Genomic DNA, 13,852 nt, shown 5'->3' on the forward strand with positions numbered 1-13,852 from the left:
CAGAGCTGATTCTTATAGTTGAGGAGCAGTAACTTTACCCTGCTGCTGCATGATAGTTAAGGCTCTACCGAATAGTTTGAAGCTTCGAAACTTGAGACAGAAAGTTGACATTCGAATGCTGCCTTTTTGCAAGTCTTTATTCGTTCAGTTCAAACTTTGCATTTCCGACTCATTTGATCCAAACATTTCCAGTAACTCCAGAGCGTTTTAAAGTCAATAATTATCGCAAAAAGATAGATGTAATTATTTCCAAAATTCAAAACACGTTTTAATCCAACAGAACATTTTGCTTCACTCCATATTAGTTGGCGTTTAGCCCTTCAAAAAGCAGGATTCTCACCGTGGTCACTAAACTGTGTGTTCTCCTGCGCCTGTATTAACAGGTCAGTCTTGCAGCAATCTAACAGCACCATAAATAATTACATATATTAATTAAAAAGTTGATCTCATAAAAAAGCCTGACTCATTTAATTTGATGACTCACTTTATTCAAGTTGAGAATTTTTGTCCAAGGTCTTTTCTTTTTAAATGGTGATTACATCATAAAATCAGGGTGTCTGCAATTCCTCAAAAAGCTCCAAAATGTCTTAAATTCACATAAATATTAGGCCTGAAAAGTCATTAAATGATCTTAAATTTGTCTTAATTTAGTAATAATTTGTGAGGTCTTAATTGCCACTCTGATTTCATTTATCCAGTTTTTAATTATTTTTTGTCAAAATGAGTCAAGCTGTTCGTTGTGACACTCCACATTTCTGATGTTACAAATCTTTAAACCTACCACACAACTTAATTAAGGGTAGTTTCACAACATTTCATGTGGTAATATTGCATTGATACACGTTATTTATACTGCGAATACAAATTCAATTTTTGGCAGTTAGCTATAATAATAAAATCAATCGCTTTGTCCGTCCATGAGATACATTTTGCTGCTGTAAAAATGACTGAGGTGAGTTGAACAGACCGAAAACTTTGTCAGCATGTGTTTTAGAAAGATAAAGTTTTTCTTCTTTTTTTTGCAGTTGAAAAAGGTTATATATCTTAATATATGTTAAATTCTTAGCATGTAGCAAAATGTTTAAAGCTGTCATGATATTGTATTGTGAGTTAAATATTATGATAATATCATATGGTAAGGCCTCTGGTGAGTCCCACCCTTTAACCTCTCTATGCTCACTCTAATAACCATATCCCTACATGAGTCTGTGGAACCTTAAAAAGTCTTACTAAACATTTAATTCATGAATGTAAGAATAAGATCTTAATTGGTATTAAAATCAATCTTTCAAAAGTCTTAAAAATGCAAAGACATGGGAAGCATGATTTTATGATTTCCTTTTAATTGGCATTGCATTGTAATCTTATAATTTATAGCATCTAACTTTTAATTTGACCAAAGAGGTCATGATTTATGTCCCAATAAACATTTGGGCAAAATTGTGCCTATCCCTTATTAAAATAGTTCATGTTTGTTCTTTTTTTCCCTTTAATTTTGGTTGATTTTTATGTCAAGTCGCATTAAAAAAGCCTTTAAAAGTTATAAATCCATCTTGCCTTAAGCTGTAGGAACTCTGAACATACCACTTACCTTTATACTTACTTTTAAAGTTAATAAGAAAAAGATGATTTGTCCAAAATTCTGCCTTTATTTTGTTAAAAATTAGCTTTAAAATGTCCTAATATTTTGTGTCCCACACCATTCAAAAAATAGGACAGCAGACATTAAAAGTTTCATTCGAAAAACCTCAATAGAAGCTTTAAATATAAGAAGATGACATTCAGTACGACCCTGATAGTTAGGCAGATAATCAGCCAAGTTAGTTTTCTTGCTGTTTTGGCAGATTAGATGATTAAAGACAGGGAGAGAGATGACTGCTATTCTATTTCTGAGTCTCTGCTCTGGCAAGAAAAATAAGTCATGAATATGAAATTCACCTCCACTACCAATGCGGCTTTTGTTAGATTCAAGGTTATAAAGCTAAAGGAGTGATGGCTGTAAAAGATAACGGGAAGTGTAGAGGGCTTGCAGCTTTTGTAAAAGAAGCACTTGAACATCGATCACTCTGTCAAGATACGATATTGGCTGTACAATGAAAAATGATACAGATTTCAGTGCTTGATTGTCAGGTAGGCACAGGGGAGGTACCCTGTGAGTGAAAGCCTCAGGGAGGTGTTAAAATCTGTGTAATCTGATAGCTCCCTAATGCCCCGCTCCTTACCCTCTTCTGACTGATAAGCTAGCCAGCCTGGCTGGTAGTGCCAACACCTGTAGGGCAACTCCCTCCCCCTGGGGACACAGGGCATCAAGCTGTCTCATTATTTCATGTGTGTTTGAGAGAGGGTTTAAGTGGCCGCTGCCCTGCAGCAGATGAAGCAGTACTGTGCATTTTATTTTGACGAGTTAGAGCAAGTAATCTGAAGTCATATAGCGCCATTTCACAGAGGATGAAGAAGAACGTAACTGAGCTCCGATTATAACTTGAGTGAGAAACACAGCATGCAGGAGCAGCCATGCAGAAACGAGGCAAATGCATCCACCCCCCGCCTTCTTCCTTTCCCTCTTCAGTAACAGTAACATTAGCGGTGGAAGATGGAAAAGGCCATCTTTATTCATGCTCTCTGCCATGTAGATTGAACTTTGGAGTCTGAGCCAAGCACAGCCCGTCTGTGACCCTCCTTCATTATGGGACATTGTGCCTGAAGTGGACTCAAAATGGGAGCTGAAGGCAACGATGGGCAGCTCATTCAGGCCTAACGGGTCCTGGTAATTACCTGAAGCGTCTGGCTCAGGCCCTCTAATAGAGTGTGCTACATTTCAAGTGGGAGGGGGTGGTATGGAGAATCTATATTTGGAAATTGTTAGAGTCAGTGCTGTGTTCTTAACGCTGGCTTTGGGAGATAAAACGTTAAATTTGTTTGTGTTTCAGGAGATAGAAATTATATAATTGAATATTGACCAGAAAACCTGCGCTGCATTTTCCTTCCAGGTATTTTAAAACAAAATGATGAATCATTTTTTGGCAGCTCTTGTTTCAGATTCTTTGAATTTTTATTAAAACACCACATCTATTCCTCTTGGAAATGACGTTGATGTAGACAGTCACGGAGACATGCACCCAGAGCACCTGATGAGATTTTTCACATTCCCCACTCCCCTTGTTCTTCAAGTGTTTTGCACCCTGACTCCACAGTGTCAGTGGTTCCCAGATGGGCGGTGTAATCCGTGTTTCCTGTTTTGGAAGCTGCTGCTCCCCTCCTCTCTAGTGGAAGACGTCTTCCTCCTGCTTCTTGAGCCTCTCCCCCTCCTGTAGCTGCTGTGGGGCTCTGCCAGTGAAATGAAGCAGAGCAGCCTCTCTAGATGGATCTAAAGTCAGCCAGAGGGCTTCTTTCTCTCGCTCAACCTCAGCTCTGCAGCTGCTGATCAGTCTGTTCAGGATGGTGTGTCCTGAGACCTGATAACACAGCTGAGACATGGATGGAGTAAAGTCAGGACCTCTATCTAAATGGCTTTACCTGAATACATGCACCTGTTTGCACCACTGGAGAGGTGATGCTAGTGTCTTCTTTTAAGTGTGCTCAGTGAGAGCTGCTTGTCAGATGGTCAAATAGCTTATTGAACCTATGTCTGGCAATTTTCTGTTACTGATTTCCCAAACCGTCAATCTGACATTCACACCCACTACACGCCATGATTGGCCAGCTGTGCAGAAGTAGAAAGGAGCCAGGGTTTGAACTACTCTCTCTAGCTCTCTTTTTATTTTAAAATTCTTTACACGGTCATTTCTGGCTCTTTTAATTGAACAACTGAGTGCAACACTGTGAATGCCTTCCAAAGGAGACCATCTGAAAATATGCACCGTTGTCGTTGTATTCAAACAATATCACGCCTCCCCCTCTCTATTGCCCTTTTTACACAGAGATTCCACAATACTGCTGTAAAGAAGGTCCACCATTATGCTGGATTTCCTTTTTAAAACTGAACTACACAATGCTAGCATGCCGTCACTCCAGAAGCAAAAGATGTGTGTCATGTAACACGACAGCGTCAGTGTCTAGTGTCATTTTTAGGGTTGGGTACTGTTCATATTTGATACCAGTACCTGGAATTTGGAAAAGCTACCCAGGGGTACCATAGTTCAGCGCTTTATTTTCTTTGTGATAACAAATACTCCTTTTCCACCAAAATTAGCACATGTACGCGTGTTTTTAAACACAGGTAAACCCACCAAAAATAGGCTACAGACTTCTTTCCCATTGCCAGTAGACCAGAGCTAGGTACATGGCTCTGCAGAAGACGAGTATACCTTTCTGTGTATGTGTTGGGTTTTTTGATGTGTCACGTTCAACGTCACAATCAGGCCGGAAAACAAGTTAATAAAAATGACTGTGGTTACTTCTTTTTATATATCTCTTACTTATTCAGTATCTCTTTCAAACTTGGTGCAGACTAATTTGGACCGATGTTTGAGCTCTGCTTCGTGTGTTATTTTGTGGTGGCGCATCATTGCATCTCGCCGATAAAGGAGCTAAAATTAGAGCATTCACTTGCGTGTTGTATTCCCGCCGATGCTAATCAGACCTGGAGGCGATAAATACCAGTGACAACTGCAGAGTCATTTGACCCGGGTGTGAATGCTGATTAAAACCTTTACCATTTCATTTAAAAGCCAGATGTTAGCGGGTGTTAGCAGGGTTTTTTTTGCAGTAGAAAGGGGCAAAACATGTCATTTCAGTTCAGTTCATTCTTATTTATTGAGAATATTTTACACTCCACACAAACGGAAACTCTCCCAAACCTCCCTAACCCGTTCTTACAACCTCCAGCTTGTCAGTCTGTCACCAGGGCACAGTCTGAGAATGCTGTCATGTGTGTCTCCGAGGAAGTACAGTTAATTGCAGTAGTGCTGTCACGATACTGTTTTCTAAATTGGATATACTACCTTGAAAAATATTGATGTTTGATACCATTTCAATATCCCTAGGGAAAAATTGACATTGAGAGCTTACCATTTTTATGAAAAGACAAATATAACAAGGCCATGGCATGACGACAATGACTTTTCTTTTCTTGGTTAGTAGCAGTTAACAGCAAATTGACTGTAATAAACACAAAGAAAGAGCGAGAAAGCACAGCTGGTATCGCTGTATCAACCTGCAAAAATGAGCATTGAAACTGTTTCATATATTTAGCATCAATATGTATCGATAGATTGATAGTTTTGACATCATTAAAATGCAATAATGCATTAACAAAGTGGTGTTTCATTGGGCATCAACCTTGTGTTCACGCGCACATTGTTGGAAAAAATAGACTTGAGGCTTGACGCTTCAGGTTGCGGTTACGCTTGTGAGGCGCAGCTGAGATGCAATCCTGCACTGAGCCAGTGCAGCTGCATAGATAAACATGAGAGCGTGTGATCTTGACGCTGGACATATTGTCCTAGCCAACTTGTCAAGTTTGAAAAAGTTTAAACACACTCATGACAGCGTTTTGCTCACCATTACCCTGTCTCTGTGAGTTTGGTTTATGGCAATCGGCTCTTCACCCTGCCTTCAAGTGTGTCTGTTCTGAACAGCTGATAACACCTTTGCCTTCCGCACTGTTGCACAGCACCTTGCACAAACCAAAAGTCCTTATTTAGCATAACTTGGCCCTTAGTGCAGTGGAATGCAGCCAGTCCCTCTGCTATGGCACCAGATTCCTGCTCCAGATTAATTGTGAAATAAGGGGATGTCACTTGAATGTTGATAGAATAAAAATACTGAAGGTTTTCTTGGTCCTGAAGATTAGGATTGAACTTCACTGCTCTGGCAGAAAGTAGGATGATGATTGACAGTCTGCTGCGGACTCTCCTGGCTGTCTGAGGAGGTGCGAATCGACAAATACCAGCTAGCGTTGCCAGGGCAGACCATGGCAGGACCAGCCTGACCTGTGCACTCAACTGGATTGTCACAACTGTTTTCGCCTTTGAACCGCCACACATTTTTTTCCCCACTAGTTCGATGGATTTTTTTTGCCTTTTGGTCCTAGCCTGTCTTGGGAATAAAAAGCTTTCTTTTCCTTTTGGGTTTTCAGCCTCTTTTTAGTCTTCGTGCAATGTTGGCGGTAAACATGAAAATCCGCTCTTTTCTTTTCATTTCGGCAAGCTGGAATGGCGCTTACTCATCCCCCCCACCCCCCCCCACCCCCTTCCACCCTCATTAGATTAGCGGCCTGTGAAAGTCTTTTAATTTTGAGCAAGTGCCATTTCTGTATACCAGTGTGCCAGTAATCCCTTCTCTCCAGGGAGATGAGGGGAGAAGGAGTGAGCTAGAGAGAGGAGAGTAGTGAAGGGCGGAAAACTTGAGGGATCTTTTTAAGTCTGACACTTAATCACCATTGAACGAAGGGTAAGGGTAACCACCAAGCCCCTTCTCTACACTGTTGGACAACCCGCCTTGCTAGCACTAACACAACGAGAAAACCAATTCTAATCTTCCCCTGGCCATGCACAGAAATTATTCCCCAACAAGTGAGTGCTGAATTAAACGGCTGGCCTGCCCCCCTCCCACTGGTTGAGTATAGGCATGTATTCTTATGCAAATGCCACGCTCTCTTCATCGTCATCTCCCCTCAAAAGCTGCTGGAATCTCCTGACCAGGGGCATCCAAAGCGAAAGATAAATGGCTGCCTTTTCCTCCCCTCAGAGACCCACTGATCTTTTTTTGCATAGAAATTAGGAATGGATGTCTGTCTGTGAGGGTAATTGTTCCGTGGTACATTTCTTACTAGTCCGTCCCAGTCCCTTTTCCCACCCTACATAGTGCCCTTCCCCTGTATGAGTCCCACTGGGGCTTCCACTGCTGGCAGTCTGGCACCGCTAGCCCTTTCCATACACATGCGCTGGCTTGGCTGAACTTGATTTGACTCGGCTTGTCGGCCCAGTGTGGCAGGGATTTGCATCTCCATACAACAGGGCTACCCACTTGAAGGTGTGTCTTAAACTCATGACGCGCTTGTATTGAGTCAATGAAGTTTCAAGGGTAAAGACGTGAAAATATGCTAGCTCTATACACGCTAAAGTTGCTATTTATTTAGATGGAGTCTGGTGGGTTTGGTGATGGCGGTATCAGGGCTGTTTCTGGTTAAACATAAAGGATCTTACTCTTTAACGACAAGGTCTGTCTATGCAGGAATCCTTTCCATAATGTTATCAGACACTTAGAATAATAATCTGAACCTGTCAGTGGCAAAAACAATCGCTTTAAGTGGGCGTAAATTGAAAGTACGCAATTGCCCTGAGTGGTTACAGTACAGTCAGTTGAAGCTGATGAAGTGGAGGCTATTTAAACATGTCGCCGAATGTTGAAGCCACATTGTCCCCGAATGGCGATGAAGCCCATCTGATGTCACTGCAACCGGCTTGTAGGTGGTCTGGCACATTTTGACCCAACTCTGGAGATGGTCCATCTTGGGCACAACTTGGTAATGGAAATGCAAGTCAATGTGGCATGGGTTGACTTGGCGCCTAAGTGCTAATGGAAAAGTTCTACCTGTCCCGGTGTTTCCCAGTTCAATGTCCATGTTCCGTCCATGTATATTCCTTTCCTTGAGCAGTAAGGCTTGTTAAGGGAAAGGCTGCCCAGCACAGGTTATCAGCGAGCCATCTCCACCGTGGTCCCATGAGCTCACCCATCTATTCATTACTGGGTGTTAGGTCAGATCTCTAGAGAACCAGAGAGAGAAATGGTGGGCGAGGGAAGAAGACTGCATTTATATTGTCCATCCCCTCCACCGGTTGATGATCACATTGTTTGGGATCCATCCAGTGATGGAGGGAAGAAAAGCTTAATTTAGCAACTCTCTGTGAGCTTGTTTTCCCACAATGATCTTTTGACAATTGTTTTTGTTGTTGCTGGTATGCAGTAATTCTTGGAATTTTTCTAGCTTTGCCAAGTTCATAGGATATTTTTTTTGTTTGTTTTTTTGTTCTTGTTTAACTACTGCTCCTCTGTGCCTATTTGAGTCAATGGTGAAATAAAAACAACCCTGTTCTGCACCTCAGGGTAGAATATCCAGTTCCAAAGGGTATATTTCAGTAGTCTGTGAGGGCCGTGTTGGCTGAAGGTTCCACTGTTTTACAAGTCTGACTATTTTTTTTCCTGTCTGCTGTGAAGAACTGAAAACTTCAGAATTATTGAGCTGCCCTCATATCTGTGAGAGATACTCTGTTTGAAGCACTACCTGCAGAATACAGATGTTGACAACAATCTTCAAAGGCATTCAAATACCAAAACATCTGTTGAAATGATGTCTGCTCTTTATGTCAGTGCCTTGGACTTTTGTTGTATAAACAATGACTGTGTAATGAGCCACCCAGATGAAAGATTTGATCTGCTGTTGATTTAGTGTTAAACAGACTTAAGTCCTAAAACAGAAAAAGATGTAGTTGCTGGTTGGATCTTTTAACTGGGGAAAAAACAGTATGGGCATGGCATTGGCATGTTGGCACCATAGATTGTAAAAAACAGATGGACGACATGACAACTCCCCAAACATGAAGCAAGAACATCTTTAAGTTTGGCGGGTTTGGCCTCATGATTGACAGCTGTGTGAACTATTCGGTGTGCTTGCAGACAATGGCGCTGCTCCTGATTGGTCAGACAGCAGGAACTTGATACCGCAGACAATGCTACTGCACAATGCACAGACTCAGGCTCCATATGATGTCACCCTCATTTTGTACAGTGGGAGGAAGTGGAGACAAATTGTCCATCTTTATATACAGTCATTGGTTGGTACGCTGAGGGCGGAGTTGGGAAAGTAGTTTGTACCACGTGTCATACGACCCCATCAGAAATCAAAAGTGTTCATAGATCTCCCAATTGGCCCCAATCCAAGGAGGAGTGAAAAGCCTGCTGTTGTAGAGAAAGGGGAGACATGATCATTATTTAAATATGGAGTTCATAGCGCACATTTTCAGACAGTCTCTCCTTGAAGATATCAGTGTTGCGCTCAGTTTCAGTATTAAAAAAAAAATAAAAATTGATTAATATATATCAATTCTACCAGCCGCACTTTCTAGCTAGATCTCATTGTTAATGTTTACTACAGTCATTCTGCTGCGTACCCAGAAAAGAAAAATGTTATAGCCTCGTTATATTTATCTTTTAATCAAAATTTTAGCTTGTATTCCCTCAGTGCCAGCTTTTCCCCATGGTATTGAATATCCATATTTTTTAAATTACTGTTTTAAAGTTAGAAATACAGTATTGTGGCAACACTACCTGGTTGTTCATATGAAAAGTCTTGGAAATACTTGAGTAATGAACTAAAATTGGGGGGGGCACCAACACGCCATTGGTGGGGTATGGAGAATACTGGCAGCTTTACACCTTTTAGGCACACGCTTTTATTGACCAGCAGTGAGCCTGTATTGAAAAGAAACGGATCTGTTTCCTGCTCTCCATATAATTGTGGGACTATTCCTGCCCTGTTGTATCGAATACAAAAAACAGTTTCTGAATCTAAAATAAAATTCTGAAACTGCTGCCAGGTGTATGTGTGTGTGTGTGTGTGTTTGACACCAGGCATCAAAATGTGTTTAGAAATGCAAACATATCCCTCAGACGTGCAATCGTTGACAAGTACCTTTTTAAATCACTATCACCTATTCTTAGTAAATTGTATTCTTAGTTAAACAGCTGTGATTTTCAAACACCAATTGTATTTAATTCAATGAGTAATGTATATTTGATTGGTGCAGCCACTCTTTCTTTCATTTCCATAAACCGATTGGCACTAGTGTCTGCTTTTTCTCACTTGTCTGCATTGAGAATCTTGCCTGTGGATTTAAAGCGTTAATCTTTACGACTTGACACTATAAAAATGTAGGATCACATTTGTCTATTACAGAGCCATATTCTTACAGGAAAATGTCAAGCCATCAGTTATGCGATTGTCTGACTCTGCACTTGCAATCCTATTTTAGAGATTGTAATAGCACATTTGCTCTCTTGGATAGCGACAGGAGTGATGACACCCAAAAATGAATGTGATACAGATTCAGTCTCACACTGATGTAAGGCACATTGTATACACTGCAGCCCAGTGGATGCCTCGGGCAAGGATTCAGAAAGGAGAAATGCCACTCACTCTTTAGAATTTCCAAATGTTATCGACTAGGACAGCCAAGTCAAACTGGATTTTGAAATCTTCACAGTCCAGCTGTAAACATGGACAAAGAGCATCCGAAAGCTTTAAAGTGGTCTGTGTAGTCCTGGATATAACTAAAACTAATTAAGAACTGACTTATGCCTCATTTCTACTGCAAGATTTGGCTTAGGTCCTTTTTCTGTTTCATTTTCCACTGCGGGTAGTACCCCCTCAGTGTAGGCGGGATTCCCAGCTAATCACGAAAGTGCCACAGTGTAAAACCAACCAGACATCATCTTCAACGTGACACTTGCTGAATCATTTCATTGGCAACCAAACGGAGGAACATTGCAGTTGTGCGGGCGGACATTTTTTTAAAATCTAGGTCTATTGAATACAAAAAGTGTGGTCATTATTGTAGGGCTGAAACGATTCCTCGAGTAACTCGAATAATTCATTTATTAAAGTCGTTTAATCCAGTACAGCTTTTAATATGGGACAATCCCGTATTATATAGGATGGGTGGCATCCAGATCGTCTGCATGCCTCGGTGTGGCGCTGGCGTCAATCACATAACTTATCCTCAGTTTTATTGTCTTTACTTTTATCCAGACCTCCGCAGCAAAACAGTCCGCTGCATTTCAGAGTTTTTCCTGTGAAAAAGAGCTTGTAACTTTTGTGGAAGCATGCGGTACTACTCAGTCAATTAATTAACTCTGCTACTGAAAAGCTCTTTAGCTCAGGAAGTAGTGATGTTACCACCATGCTACTGAGAATGCTGTTTAATTCGTTACGTTGCTACTTGTTTTGAGCTGCTGGCCAACACAGATTACCAGTCATTTGCCTCACAAAAAGGAAACAAATTTGTCGCTTATTTCTCTCATTTCAAAGACTTTTCTTATTTTCTCTTTGATATATCACTATTGTCCTTAAATAAAGCTAAAGTAATTTAATGGGAACACGCAGTATTTCTTATCTGATTACTCAATTAATCGCCGGAATAATCGATAGAATACCCGATTACTAAAAGAATTGATAGCTGCAGCCCTACCCAATTGATGGTACCATGGCTATTAAAAAATGGCGGGTTTGTGCAGGATGTCATGTGTCGCGCAAGTGGCGATTCTCTTCGACCATGCAGTGGTCTGCAATTTTCTAACTCCACCTCCATAGTATCACCTTGGCTCACTTGGAACCTCGACCAAGGTGGAATCAAAAAAAAAAAAAGTACCAGGCACTATTCACAACTTCTGCCAATGGAAAACTAAAGAAGAGCGAGTCTAGTCAACTTGAGTAGAGCTGTACTGTACCATTAACTGGGAATGTAGACTCAGAATGAATAACTGGGACAGGAATCATTGACTTCTAGAATAAAATTTATACATCCTGTTGATAATGTAAAATCTGTATTTTCTCATAACAGACACTTTCAGTAGAGTACCCTTCGAAACTATATGTAACCCATATGGACAAGCACCTAAGCCCTAGATGTGTCTTGTGTTCCCAACGTATACAGTAGGGTTGGGGGGAAATTCGATAGAGCAAAGTATCGCAGTATTTTTTGTGTATCATCACACAGTGCCAGGTATTGATTTTTCAATTATATAGATTATAAAGATTTCAAAATTTAACTTGAGGTAGCCTACATGAAAAATATAATCCATTGCTTTTTCAGTCCACTACATACATGTTGCTACAAAGAGGATAACGAGAGATGAACAGACTAAAAACTTGTAGTGTCGGTGTGAAGAGTAGGCGGACCTATTTTTAGATAGCAATAGCGTTACTGTTCCATTTAGCTCTCGCTGTATTTCCTCTTCACCGACGGTGCATAGGAACATCTGTGCCTTGATGGGTTGTTCACAAAATGGGGTTACACGCTGACATTTTCAGTATAAAAAAGAAAAAGGATGGAGTGTTAGAAGTCTCTGTTGCCGTTCGATTTGATATTTAGAAATAGTCCATGGTGCATTAGATGCCGGTTGAGTAAGAGTGACAATATTCTCTTGACCTATCAGTGAACTGCAGCGTTTATAGCTCCAACTCTTAGTATCGGATCAGTGTGTTACGCACCTAGAGAGGGGAAATGCTGGTACCATCCACAACTTTTGACAATGGAAACACAATTAATCGTTTTTTAGATTATGTAACAAACTGGACTAAACTGCTTAGTGGAAACAGGGCTTTTAAGTCATCTAAGCAAATGACATATTTTTATTTTTTATACTATTAGATAACTACCACACAACACTGGAAATACTCAGCTTTGTTGTGTTTGTTAGAGTGGCTTTGGTCACAGAGAGGCCATGGATGTGTATCAAATATAATTAGCCCGTGACACACGTGGTTAACCTTGGCTCAGGATTTGTGGTCCCCCCCCCCCACCCCACAAAGATGGTTCTAAACTGTAGTGTGCAACACAGAATGATGAATAGATAAACCCAGACCAGCTCTTAGGAGAAAAAAGTAGAGGAGGCCGATGGCTTTTGTGCTTGGGGATCAATTTTCCAGGGCTAATCTCCTGCCTGTGAACCACCCTCCGCTTTCCTCTCTTCCTCCAGCTCCATCTCCCTCTCCAGCTCTCTCTGATAGATCTCCATTGACTGGCACAGCGCAGGGACTCGGCCATGCGTGCAGCTCTGGCCCATGGGTGCAGTCTCCCTCTCCTCTCTCTCTATCTATCTCTGTTTTCCCCCTCTGCTCAAGAAATATTCATTAATTAGTAATGGAGCCTTTACAGAGCACCACTGGTTCCCTCTCTCTTTCCTTGCAGATAAGGAGGAAGTGGAGGAGAGGAGAAAACCTTCTGGCCAGGCTTGGTAGAATCCCCCAGAGCACAGTCGATCACAAGGCATTAATCTTGCTGTTTAATGACCGACTGCTGCTCTAATTGCTTATACACAGATGAGCAACTGGGAGAGGGGCTAAGAAAATTCCTTTGCTTTGACTAAATCTCATAACTTTTTTGTTGGTTTATACGGACCCCAGAAACACCCATGTGTCATTTTGTGGTATTAAGTTAAGTATCTGGGTGTTACAGGAGAGGTGTTGTGTGCTTGTGTGTCAAAAGGTGCTCCCTTACTCCAGAGGAAGATGTGAGGAGTCTTAATAAAGCTGCTGTGCACCCGCTTAAGAGCTCTTATAAAGGTCAGCTCATCCGGGCCGGCTACACAGGAGGCAGAGACATGAAAGTGTCCGAGCCATCAGCTGAGCTCATAAATCTTTGTCTAAATGAGGCCACTCATCTTTCGCCCTGTGCACTGACCACCCTACACCACATCCCGCCCTCCCACCATGTGCACCCACAGATGTGTTATCAAGTTAAAATTTTGGGTCACAGATTAAAAAAACAACTAAATATTAATAGGTATCCAAAGAGTTCATGATAATCATAATAAACTATTTAATGAATCAATTGTCACTGATTTTTGGATATATCAAGAAAAGAATCAACCGAATCAAGAAAATAACTGGCAGAATAATCGATAATGAAAATAATTGTCAGTTGTTTCCGCAGCTTTCACTTCCAAATAAGATTGTATGATAATATAGTTTTGTTAATTAAATCATTCTGCGATATAGCTTGCAATCTCTGTATTGAAATCTAAGTTTTGCGCATGGATCTAAGTGGACGGGATGATAAACGATTTTATCGCCGATCAAGTTAAAAACACTTAAAATAAGTTGATCATGGTGAATTTCCATCATAGTGGT

At 41.0% G+C, this 13,852-nt stretch overlaps 1 protein-coding gene across 1 annotated transcript in view; it reads left to right on the forward strand.

Annotated features, from left to right (window-relative positions):
- Positions 1 to 13,852, forward strand: part of med13a (mediator complex subunit 13a) — a 109,705-nt gene that overhangs the window by 11,753 nt on the left and 84,100 nt on the right. The window lies entirely within an intron of this gene.

The sequence above is a fragment of the Epinephelus fuscoguttatus genome, linkage group LG12 (assembly GCF_011397635.1).
Source record: "Epinephelus fuscoguttatus linkage group LG12, E.fuscoguttatus.final_Chr_v1".
In the NCBI taxonomy this organism is placed as follows: domain Eukaryota; kingdom Metazoa; phylum Chordata; class Actinopteri; order Perciformes; family Serranidae; genus Epinephelus; species Epinephelus fuscoguttatus.